The sequence below is a fragment of the Salvia hispanica genome, chromosome 4, assembly GCF_023119035.1.
Source record: "Salvia hispanica cultivar TCC Black 2014 chromosome 4, UniMelb_Shisp_WGS_1.0, whole genome shotgun sequence".
Lineage (NCBI taxonomy): Eukaryota > Viridiplantae > Streptophyta > Magnoliopsida > Lamiales > Lamiaceae > Salvia > Salvia hispanica.
The window spans coordinates 14,103,221-14,116,155 of NC_062968.1; the positions used below are offsets into that span (position 1 = coordinate 14,103,221).

General features: G+C 34.5%; 1 pseudogene; it reads right to left on the minus strand.

Annotated features, from left to right (window-relative positions):
* Window positions 1-2,154: 2,154 nt before the first annotated feature.
* Window positions 2,155-11,208, minus strand: LOC125222463 (annotated as a pseudogene).
* Between the last annotated feature and the right edge of the window lie 1,727 nt (window positions 11,209-12,935).

A 12,935-nucleotide genomic window follows, 5' to 3' on the forward strand; every position in this document is an offset into this window, starting at 1 on the left:
TAGAATATGTCTTGTTCATTTTCAGACTACAAAACACGTGACTCGTTAGATGGGTGCAGACTAAGGGGAAGAAGTGTGGATGTTGAATGTAGAGAGAGTACAAAATTTCATTATAACTCTATCGTAAAATACATCGATATTCTAGAAAATGAATTCCATGAATTTTTTTTACAAATACTGATGGTTATAATGACTGCAATTGGTAATTTCGACAGATAAAGATAATAGTAGTATTTAACAAAACGTATTTACTGAATTATAAGTACTTATTCATAATTTAATATGGAAAATAATACTTTAAAAACTTTTTTTTTTTATTCTCTCTCTTACTTTTCCAATTATGTATCAAAACTCGTGAGAATCAAATGTTCATACTCTAAAGAGCTACACAACCTTTTTTGCGGCTTTTGATGATATCACATATTCAACTTAGAGTGAATTACATATTTAGGACCTATACTTATCACGACGAACGTTTGCGGTGTGCAAAATATCATTTGCGGTCCATATACCTGTATTTATGCACGTTTTAAGGTTCTTTTCTTTTTTTGACATTTTTTAGGACAAAAATACCCCCAAATAAATGAAGGGTAAATTTATATATTAAGTACTATTTTCTCTCCTTTTTCTTTCTTCTTCATATTTTCTCTTTCTTCTTTCTTTCTGTAAATGACTTGTATAATTACAAGAAAAATTGAGATGAGACATATTTGAAGAAGGAAATTAGACAAATCAAATGTTCAGCTAAGAAGTTTATTTTACATTATTTTGTTAGAATTGCGAAGAGAAATTTCTGACGTGAGAACCCACATAAGTCGCGGGCGCTACCCACTTGCTAAACACACACAACCAAAATTACCATAATTTCATACATTCCATTTATCGCTTATTATTCCTCACTTTACGATTAATTAGATTCAAATATTCACTTGTTGAAATTCGTCGTTCAAATTTTTAATCTTTTATTTATGGGATCATTAATTATAATACTCCACATTTGAATCATAATCACAAATACTCTAGTGTGATGAAGGAAAATGATGTGAAAATGTAAAATTTATCATCATATGATTAAATTTCTCAAAAAATTTAACAGAACACAAGGAAATAAGATTAACAAACCCATAATTTTAGTTCTAATTTTATTATAGACAAAGGAAAAAGAAAGGAGGATGAAAGAGAGACAAATAGTGTATAGATTTTTTCTTTGGGGGTATTTTCATAAAAAAAAAGATCAAAAAGTGAAAAGAACCTTAAAACGTGCATAAGTACAAGTATAAGGACCGCAAATGATTTTGCAAGTATAGGGACCGTAAACGTTCGTCGTGATAAGTATAGGTCCTAAATATGCAATTCACTCTTCAACTTATATGGTGGAGATTGCAATGTATTTAGAGCATCTCCGTTGGTGGACTTCTACTAGGACTTCCCACAAAAACTTCATGTCATGATCACTAGGACTTCCCATTCCACTGCCACATCACTAGGACTTCCCCTGCACTAGGAATTCCACTAGGACTTCCCGCAATAAAATTAAATTCACAATTATTTAATTTACGGAATTAAAATGTCGACACGGAATACGGAAAAATTCGAATACTTCATTAAAAAATTACATAATACTTAAAAAAAAAACATAAGTTAAAAATTATCCATTAGTCCATAAATGGACTTGTTGAGCTTTTAGAGCTTGTGCTCTTTTCCTTTAATTTGAAATAAAAGCTCTTCTTAATTGATATCTTCTTCGAAGAATACTTGGCCATCAAGGCCACTCTTTCTCTTGTAGATCTATTTTCTCCCCATGTCTTTACAACCTTTGGGTAGGATTATAAAGTCATATATCTTCTTTATCGCCTCTTTCTAAAAGTGAGAGGGGAGCGGCAGGTTGTTTGTCCAACAAACTTGGAGGATACGGTTGAATGAAGTGTGATTAGAGTTAGCATGATTATCTCGGCAGTTATTTCCAAATTAGTTGTTATTCTGTTTCCTATAGTTTAGGACTAGAATCGCCTATATATAGTGATAGTCTACTGGTAATCGCCTATATATGTAAACCGCGAAGCTAGTAGACGATGCCCCAAACATCAAATCCACAGTAATGGAAAGAGAACCAAGTAGAACATGTTATCACAAGCACATCATCATGCACCAGCATATCGAAGGATATTTGACACCAAGATTAAGTCTGAATATCGTCACATTTCTTTTTTCTTTTTCCCCAATGTATCTATGCACCAAGGTAACTTCCATTTTGTCATAATACAGACTATATACAAACAACACCCACCCCAAACATTTTACCCGAACCCAATAATTAACTGCTACCGTCGTCAATCATGTGCATCTCCAACAAAACAGGCTACTGAGGAGGTTTCTGTTTTGTGCATCCAGAGCATAACTCGATTGCGGTGGCTACACACCTGGCATGCAGCTGCAGATCGAGCATTCATATATGTCCACTTATCGACTTCCAGAATCATCTGCATTTCTGACTGATGTGCCTGTCTTGGAAGACCCTTTCCCTCTTCCCCCTTTGCTCTTGCTAGTTCCTGCTGCAGTTTTTGAGCTCATCTTGTTGCATACTGCCTGTGAATCTACATCTGAAAGCCCATTCTCCAGTGCTCTAACCAGGTTTTCAAAGTAGTTCCGTGTCACGCTGTAAAAACAAACTAAAAAGTCATATCCTCGTTCAAAATATACATCTAGTAAAAACTTCTACCGACAAACAAGGCATCAGTTACATGCATAATTCCAACCCTCTCATTGACTGAAAGCATTAGACACTAAAAGAAAAGATAAACAAACGAGATTCATCACACTCAGAAAATAGGGGGGTATAAATTATAAAAAATCACTCGTACAAGAGTAAAATAAGCTCACACTGACACCACATAAACATTAATCTAAATTAGTTCAAAACATGCCATCTTACTCCTAACTTAAATTAGATAACTCAGCATATATAAGGACAACGACTGGAGATGAGAATAAACTAGTGACTGGAGATTGAGAATAAACTTAATTTTTAGAGGAAAGGGAAAAAGAATCAGAGTTAGCAACTTGAACAGTTGTTTGCTAAAACTAGCTAATTATATTAAAAGCAACCTTGATAGAGTTGAACTCTTGTGTTTCCTAATTCCTACCCAGTAAACTAATCCCTCAGTCCACAAAAAATAGTCCATTTTTTGCCATTTTAGTCCATTTCCATTTAGAGTAACTACCTCACAACATATTACCCCAATAAAGATGGACCCATTACTCACGCATAATAAAGATGGACCCATTGAACACTCACAATACTCCAACCACTTTAAATTAAAATCTGTGATGGCCATCTTTTATAAAAACATGTGGCAGACCCCCTTTGGGGTCTATTTTTGATGGACGGAGGAAGTACTAAGATTTAAGCTCTAGACAAGTAAGAGGTTGTCAACTTGGCAAAGAAAAATTCAACATAAGACAGACATGCAAGAATTCCCATAGAGACAACGCCACAGCTCTGAGTTTCAAAACATCAATAATCACATACTTCTTGATGCAACCACAAACTACCTTGTCAGGCCAGCAAGTTTGGTGCGGAAGTCATTAAAATCTTTTGATGGCCCCTCGGAATTCAGGTAATTCATTAGCTCTTTCTCTGCACATTGATGAAGCCTCTCCAGACCAGCTTCCGCCTCCCCTAGAGGTATAAATATTTGGGTGGTCACATTAAAATCACATAAATGACCCAGGATTTCATTCAGGAGCACAAACAGGTTGCAAGAGAATGTAGAAATACCTTGCAAATACTCAAAGAACTGTTTTTTTGTATGTTCAACCTCAGGTAGATAATATCCATATGCATACGTCCATTTTAGAACCCTCCTGCATTCAACAATCTGCACAATTGTCCAAAGTTCATGCATCAGTATACATAAAAGAAATTGAACAAAAAAGGGCAAATATAATGCCTTCGGAGAAAGCAGAGTCAGATACAAGACTTTCCAGGTAGTATAGAAAATAAGGACCATCTGTTCACATGAAAAGTAAACTACTTTGCAACTTGCAAAAACAAGTAAGGCACCAATGAACCAATGTAGGCAGTTTCGAACTGCATATGTAAAATATTTAGACAAGACACAATGATACCAAAGAGCTGGAAACAATTCTATTCACAACTAAATTTGTACTCTCATAATCAAACAAAAAGGAAAAGATGGAAATACATATTAAGTATCTTATTAACTTAGAGTACTTGTCCAGAGCTTACCTGTTGCCAAGCTTCAATAACAAACTTCAGTTGTGACTCAGGCTGGGAATGAACTTCACTAAGCTTCTCAAGCTGGATTGGAAAATGAATAAATATCACAAAACCAAATTGCAAGGGGGTGGGGGGAATTTATAGAGCAATACAAGGGGGTGAATAAGACCTCAAATGATTCAATTTTGGATATTTTAACAATGGTGATGATCCCCATAGACTACAGAAACCACAAGACTACGGCACTCCTAAAACTGGTTTAGTTCTCTTGATATTCCAAAAATGCACAAACAGTTATACCAAGATGAAATATATCTTATTTTTACATACATTAATAATATTTTTATTTGTATATTTAACAACTGCCATATCCCGCCATGCCGACAGCCATATTCCATTGACAACATTGATCCCATCCTCTAAATGAGCAGGAATGCTTTACAAGAAAGATTAAGTGCTCAGTATCTGATGTAACATTTTGTAGCAGATCCTGAATGACTATTCTTTCTAAACAATCATAATGGAGACAGATAGAGAAACACAACATTCATCCATTATCATTTGGAGACATAGACAGATAGACTAATGGAGGATGGAAATCCTTACATGTACACTTTGCATTTGATGCAGATCCGCCAGTGCCTTTTGCCTTGACTGCATTGAATTTGCTTAAAGTTGCACGTTATGCAGAAAAAGGAAAAAATAACTCAAGACTCAAAAAAGGAAACAGCACGTAAGTTCATTGTGATGATGATGGAATGCCAAAATAGGTTCAATAACTTATGATAATCTTTAGGTAAATGGCATTAAAAATAAAAAAATAAAATAAAATAAAATAAAAAGTTTAGAGGTAGTTTTCAAAATGTAAGTGAGCCAATCCCAATTGATCTAACTGAGCGCAGACCTAGAGAACCCACTACAGAAACTGTTTGCTGGGTAAGAAGGATACCAAACTTCTATCACTAAGAAACATCCCAAAACAAACTTCATAATGTAAAGAAAGACATGTAAAATTGGGATATGTTAGTGAATGGGGGCAGTATCCACATATAGTATTGAACTAGTAAAATGTCCATGCCAAACAGTTACAATGACTTTCATATGATCACAGAAATCATTCTTCCAAGTTTCTTCATAGTAATAGGTCAAAGGAAGGAAGGATACATAGCTTTCTAGCCAATCAGAATTTAAGACTAAGCTAAATAGTTAGATGTTGACTTTCTGAACACTACCACAACACAAAATAAATAAATAAAATGATTAGATTCAAGTAGATCTCCACATTTTTGGCCACAATTTCCTATTCTTCCTGTACATTCTCTTTATCTCAAATTTAGGGTAAATTATTTTCATGTGCTTGGCCTTGGTCTGATGGAATAACTATCTCTCAACTGGAATCTTCATGCTAATGCACTGACTACTCAAAAGAGGCTGATGACTAAATATAAGCAATTATTTTACAGAAACATTGTCCTTTTAGGCTTTATGAGATAACTGCGAATCGACTTGCATACCGATTGGTTGGATGCCCATCGCTCATAATAATGAGTGTATCGTTCCAAGGAGTTCTTGGCCATCTCTCTCCTCCTTTCTGCGTCATCATACTGGACCCAATTTGCAATTCAGTCAAAAGAAAGCAATCAGATTCAAATATTCGATGCACAATTACATAACAAAATGACATGTAGCGAAGATGCTGGTGACATAAAAGCCTGTATTACACACCACTCCCTCTTGCTTTGCTGCTTCATAGCGGTTGCATGCATAGAAACCTCCAGTTCTCTCACCATGCTCTGACCATTGACCAAGACACAACCTGAAAAAGTACAAAATGCCAATGAGTGGAACAGTTCTTGAAAATCAATGTAGTTACTATGATTAGGGATTTGATTGAAACAGATACGATATTCAGCCATGGGCCATAGCATAGCCACACAAAGGGAAATACATATTTCGTGAAATATTTTGGTTTAAATGCAGAATAGTAGAGAAGCATACCAGCAAAATTCAAACTTGCATGGTGGAGTGCAAGTCATGTGCATGCAGCCTTGGTTCTTTTCAATCGGACGCTTGCACTTGGGACATGGCTTGGAGTTGGCCAATATCCTAAAAATGGCAAATCAGCATGAGGAATGCCGTGTATGCTATCTTATAAGTAAATAATACTCCCTCCGTCCCCATAGAATATGCACTTTGGGTTCGGCACGGGTTTTAGTGCAAAATTGGTAAAGTAAGAGAGAGGTAGAGAGAAAAAGTAGTTAAAGTATTGTTAGTGGTGAATGGGTCCCACCTCATTAGAGAGAAAAGATTTTCCAAAATTAGAAAGTGCATATTCTTATGGGACGGACTAAAAAGGAAAGAGTGCATATTCTTATGGGACGAAGGGAGTATCTTGTAAGTGAAAATTAAGGAGGACACAAACTACAAGGCCAAGAACACCACCAAGAAGTATGTATCATGTAATTAAAAATGAGCTAGCCTTTTGATACGCCATATATACATTATACAATTATCATATGGAGACCCAGGCAGGAAACATAAAGTTTGCATCTAAGGAAGAAATATTTTACATTTTTAACTGATAGGGAGATACACAACACCGGCTGCAAGAGTATCAATCTGACATGACTCAATATCAATTAACATTTCAACATCGTCAATTATGTTACCTAGATGGCTAAGAATGACATAGTTCGCAAAATATTCTGCAACATGACTCAAGATAATTGATAATGCAAAAAGAGGATTATTTTAAAATAAAAATACTAGAGATTAACAGCACATGATACTAACACTTCTTTGCTTTAAATTCAAACACGCGTGCATTTCAGAAATAAACACTCTGAATCTCTGATATGTATATCCATACCAAGAAAATATCTTAGTTACATGAACACGCACTTATGATGTCAGTTTCACCAGATTCATTCTAGAAGTAGTGTACCAGTTCATGTTCTCAGATTCTGCACTGTTTTTCAAAACCCACTTCGCCACAGTTTCACAGTCCACTGGCCGATGAGCTTCTTCTGCGCACTGATCATAGCACAGCTCATATTACTTAACTTATCCTCATGAAGAAAATTAATACGGTAAAATACATAACAAACCCCAACTCACATTCCAACAGAAGCTATATGAACAATTGCAAGTGACATCATAGCTTCCACTACCAACAACATATTCCACAGCAGAATCACAACCAGGAGCAGGGCACCACTTAATCTGTAAGGGAAGATAACAGAAAAAATGACCTTCCAAATACATTCCTAAATGAACGAGGAGAACTAACTAAGGCATTATAAGCCTATTATCAAGATGAAGCAGTAACAATTTTGTAACTTATACAGTTTGCAGAATGATGCCTTTTATGGATGTTAATTTTCAATAAGATGATGCTATAGATTCTTCTACACTTAGCATCTAATGTATAAAGTCAGTAACCTAAAGATTCATACAGAAATCAGAAGGACTAGCAAGGATTCAAGAGGTGATTTGTCTACCTTACGGCTGTCCTCAACATAAGATCTAAGAAGATAGCGGCGGTACTTCTCCTTATCCTCATGGGAAGCTAACTTATCGATCATATCTTGGCCAACAGCAGCACCACAAGAAGGATCTGGACACCTCAGCACCAAGCATCCAGGACCGTCATTGATGGAAGTACTTATGTATGCTAAAAGTACAGCCAGGTAATAGATCAGATATGTTTGACTTTTTAGCACTCACACATGCAAATCTCAAAGAGACACATTGCAGAGATAAAAATCATCAGAAAATAACAAAGATCACATCGTTCTCGTTAGAGACAATAAATCCAATGTGTACGTTTCAGAGGTCAAAGACAAAATTGGCCATAATAGGTTCATTCCTATCACAAGGTTGACAAACTAAAAGATTTATCAGATGACACCACAGTGAATGTATTACAACACCTCTAAGGCATCCATTCAGGCATCATGTTCGGTTGCCCCTTAAACATAAAAATGAGTACTTCTGAATCTATTTACTTCAGCCCTCATATGAAATCCACAAACCAGCTCACTTTTGAAAATCACCAAAAGGAAATCAAAGCATAAGGAATAATCCTCCATATATTCAAAACCAAAAGCCAAGCAACTTTTGAATATATTCCACTATAATAAACAACTTGTATATCCCAGTCAACCACTAGAACAAACAAAATTATCCTAACCACCCATCCTCAGTTACCAGATTAAGAACTCATCGGTTCAATCAGCCTAATCACCCAACCTCAATTACCAGATTAAGAATTATACTGTTCAATATTTTCAACTACCAATAACTTATACTTCTAGTAGGAGTATCTTATTGGGTCTTGTAGCTACCAAGGAACATATGCTCATCAATGTGTACATCCATAGTCAGTAATGTGTATCATAAGTTCATGTGTAATATGTATGACTTAGTTGTGTAATTCTACACACACTAACGTAAACTTTCTAATAAATCATACCATAATTGAGCTTACAATAAAGGGTTTGATGTCAAATTTGAAATATGAAGAACTTTACCATTCAATTATTTAAGCAACTATACCAATTAATAGATGTTCAGGTTGGTTAGATCAATTCTATCCTATATTAACAACATGCAAATTAAACATTGATAAGCAGCGATCAAATTGTTTCTAATGAGTCCTAAGAACTATACTCTAAGCAAGTCCCGACTCAGTTAGAACTATGTTCCAACCAAATAGGGCATGGTACAAGATACTTATATCTGCTTCGAGTTCACATGCACCTTTATATTTCTGCTTGATAAACCAGGTTTCGATCTTCAGTTTAAGACTTTAATCTATTTTGCACAGAATGAGAATATGTATACGCAACTAAGTTAAGCAATCATATTCAATCAATGATCCATCCAGACTGCCGCCTGGTCAATAAATTATAACACCACATGGGGGGGGGGGGCAACACACTAAAATGCCTTAGGGCTTAGGAGCCATGGTGCCCCCTCTATAAAACAACTGAGAGTTTTTCATTGTACTCAATTCCCCTCCCGGCTTCAATCTACAAAGAGTGTCTTAGAAGATCACGAAATTCCCTCTCCGAGTTTCCAACACAAGCAAAGAAAGCAAAATTTTCTTTTGATGAAATTTTTGTTTCAGCTTTAGGGAAATTCTGTTGAATTGACCAAATAAAGGGCATGCAAAGATGCGGATATGGATATAGCTTTCCTTTTTGATGTATCTGCAAGAATAAGTCAGTTGAAGTATGCAACTGATTCACAAACCTTTCCAGCACGTGTCACAAAAAAGGTGAGAGCACGCAAGAGTTCGTAGTTTGTCAATAGTGTAGCGCTCAAAACAGATCCCGCAGGACACCTACTAGGATAAAAAGTAAGATAAGCACATGTGGAAACACATCCTGAAAGGAAACAAAGATAGGAATCATCTTAATTGATAACTTACTTCCTTAAAATTTGGAGCCTTAACAATTGGTGTCTCCAATATGCCAACAGCTCTACGAACATTTTCTTCGTCAGCAAACCATTCTTCGTGCACGTTATTCACACTCCTGAAAACAATAATATAAAATAGTTTGTAGATGTATAAACTGAAATAACACAACCAGATCATATATATTACAGAAAGAAAAAAAATCAGACATTTTCCAAATATTTAAGCACTACAAACAATTTTCCCACACCAGGTACCTCAACTTTCTTAAAGGACAATAATTAAGTTACTCGAGACCCAAGTTAATGGAAATTTAGCCTTACAAAAACTTGGTTTTACGAGTAAAGTACAATCAGTTACCAGTTATAACGCCGCAATAGTATGCATGCTGCTTCCCGTGGAATAGAAAGAACAGTAGATATTTTGGTAATGTCTTCAAATTGACGTTCTTGTATATCTTCCTCTTTTAAGATAGTATAATTCTTCTGTAGCACATACAACAGTGAGTTTCTGAAGAGGGAGGGTGGAAACATAAATATGAAAGGCATTCAAGTAAATGCTAACTCAGTAAGCACATAACTATAATTCAAAGTTCTTAGTTACAAAACAGAACTTTCTCTGACCCTCACTCTTTGCAATGCCCCTGAGTTTAGGAGCATAAAATGTCAAAGCTAAGCTGGACCTCATCAATTATTAACTCAAGTTTTGGTTTTTACTTATTATTTCTATACTGATCAATCTTGTTTCTAGAACACAATAGCTAAATTCTATTCCACCAAACACAGCATCTGTTTTGATTAATGGAAGCAGTAAACCCCGTTCATACATAAAAAAAAAAAAAAAAAAAAAAAAAAACGGTAATTTACAGTTAAAAATCTCCCTCCCTGCAGAAAAACGTTAGTAACCACCCAACAAAACCAAAAATAATTAGAAGACACTGGCTTGTACAGACCCAAATTTTCACCTTGCACAACTGTAATGTACATACATACATACACATAATTGCTCCCAGCTTAAATCACACTGAATCAAGCAAATTGAACGAATTAGCTACTCGTCTGTCATTGCAGTAACTAAATAAATCAATCAGACAACAAGGCAGGCGCCGCTTTACGAGTAGTACCTGCGAGCGACTGACGAGTGCGTCATCGCCGTCATCCGAGTTGGCGATGAAGTCGTAATCAGCGGCGTCGTCGTCCTCTTCATCGGCATAGTCATAGCCATAGTCTTCGTCTTCGTCTTCCCCAGTTTCGACCATATTGTCTTCGTCCTCGCCGCCGCTGTAGTAGTCATCATCCTCATCAAGCGAGGCTACTTCATTGGCATCGTGCATATCGTCGTCGGACTCCAATTCCATGATGGTCGCAGGATACGCAAAAATTGAGTAGAGAAAACCCTAGAGAGAGAAATTTGAGAGACGCTGAGAATTGGGGGACGGAATCAGTGATTTCAGTTTCCCAGCAGGTTAGGTGTAAAGTAATGTTGCGATCATCTTTTTGATTGCTGCAATTGCAGATGGAAATGGAATCCACTCTGCTGATATTGCGGATAACTCATTTGCCAATTTAATCCCAGTATAAATGCAATATTTTATTTTGACACGAGATTATATGCAATGTTATTTTGTAAATTAACAAATAAAGTAAGAGAAAAGAAAAAGTACAAATAGTGTTATTTTTATTTTAGAAAATATGTCATTTTTATTGGAACATTCTAAGAAAGAATGCGTTTCATTTGTAAAGAGATTTCATTTCTAAAGAGATTGAAGGGAGTACTATAGTTATTTAACTTTTTAATTTTTTTAATTTAAACATTCTAATATTTTAAAAAAAAATTACTGAATCGAGTGCATAAAAAATAGTTTGTGAATCGGTGCATAATTTTCATTAATGGATGACGTGAATTTTAATAGTATGATATTAATAGAGAGGGTATGAAAAAAATAAAAAAGAAAGAGAAAATAAGAGAGAAAATAAAAACTGGGTAATAAATTGGGTAATTAATAACTTTCAAATTAAATTCAGTAAGTAGACGGACGGAAAATGGAAATATAGCACTATTTTTTGGGTCGGACAGAGTGTATATAAATTAGATTAATTGGTCGCAATATGCTAATATGATGAACTTTTACCAAAATGTATATCCTTTACGAATTCAAATTTGATCATAAGGATCATGAACTTTGTTATTGTTACTAATTTTTCATGACTCCCGAAATAAAAAAAGTGTAAATTAAATACTTCTTCCGTCCTTGAAAAAATATGAGTTTTTAATATATAGTTAGTAAAGTAAGAGAGAAAAAAAAAAATATAATGTTAATGGAGAGTGAATTCCACGTCATTACTAGTCTAATGTAGTTATAAATAAAATGATGTGTTTGATTAATGTGTTGTTTAACTACTGCAAAATTGAAAAGTTTATTTATTTTCAAAGACGGTGTAATAAGGAAATAATTCATATTTTTTCATGACTTTAAAGTATTGATCAATTGATTGTTAGCCAAAAATTTTGCTTGAATTTAAAAGTTAGGTCATAGATATCACGAATTTTACTGTTGTCGGTGATTCTCGCGACCCTTAAAGTTGAACTAACGTTTCTAATTAAAATTGAAGTGTTAGTTAGCATTTTAGGATGAGTTCACATTTAATTACAAGTAAAAAAAAAAACATTTAATCACAAGTCTATCAGAATATATGCTATAAAATTTTAGAGATCTAATAGTATCTAATGTATAATATTATTTTTTATTATTTAATATCAAAAAAATAATAACAAGTACCAAATGCAGGGCATAAGATCATTATATTATTATAGTAATATATTAAAAATATTAACATATTGATATTAGCATGTTAACATAATTTAATATAAATATTGTAGATATATTATATTCACATGGAATACATATTATTATGTTAAATTTGTTGATATTCAATTGATTATCAAAATATCAGAAAATTCAACTCAATATTATCAAATTTTATCATCCAAATATATGCAATTTAAATATTATTAAAATTCTTATAAAATTATCTTTAATGTGATATATGTTTTGTAAAAAAAAAATAAGTTATTACCAGAATGCTAATTAACCCTTAGATTGTACTAATGCACAACATCGACTTCCTCTAAGAGCATCCCCATCCGTGCTCTTATTTAAGAGCACGGAGGTGGGCCCATACCAACTTTTACTCATTGTCCTTAGGTAAGAGCACAATACCCACATCCGTACTTTTATGCAAGGACAAGCTCAAGGGTCCCACCATTCTGTTA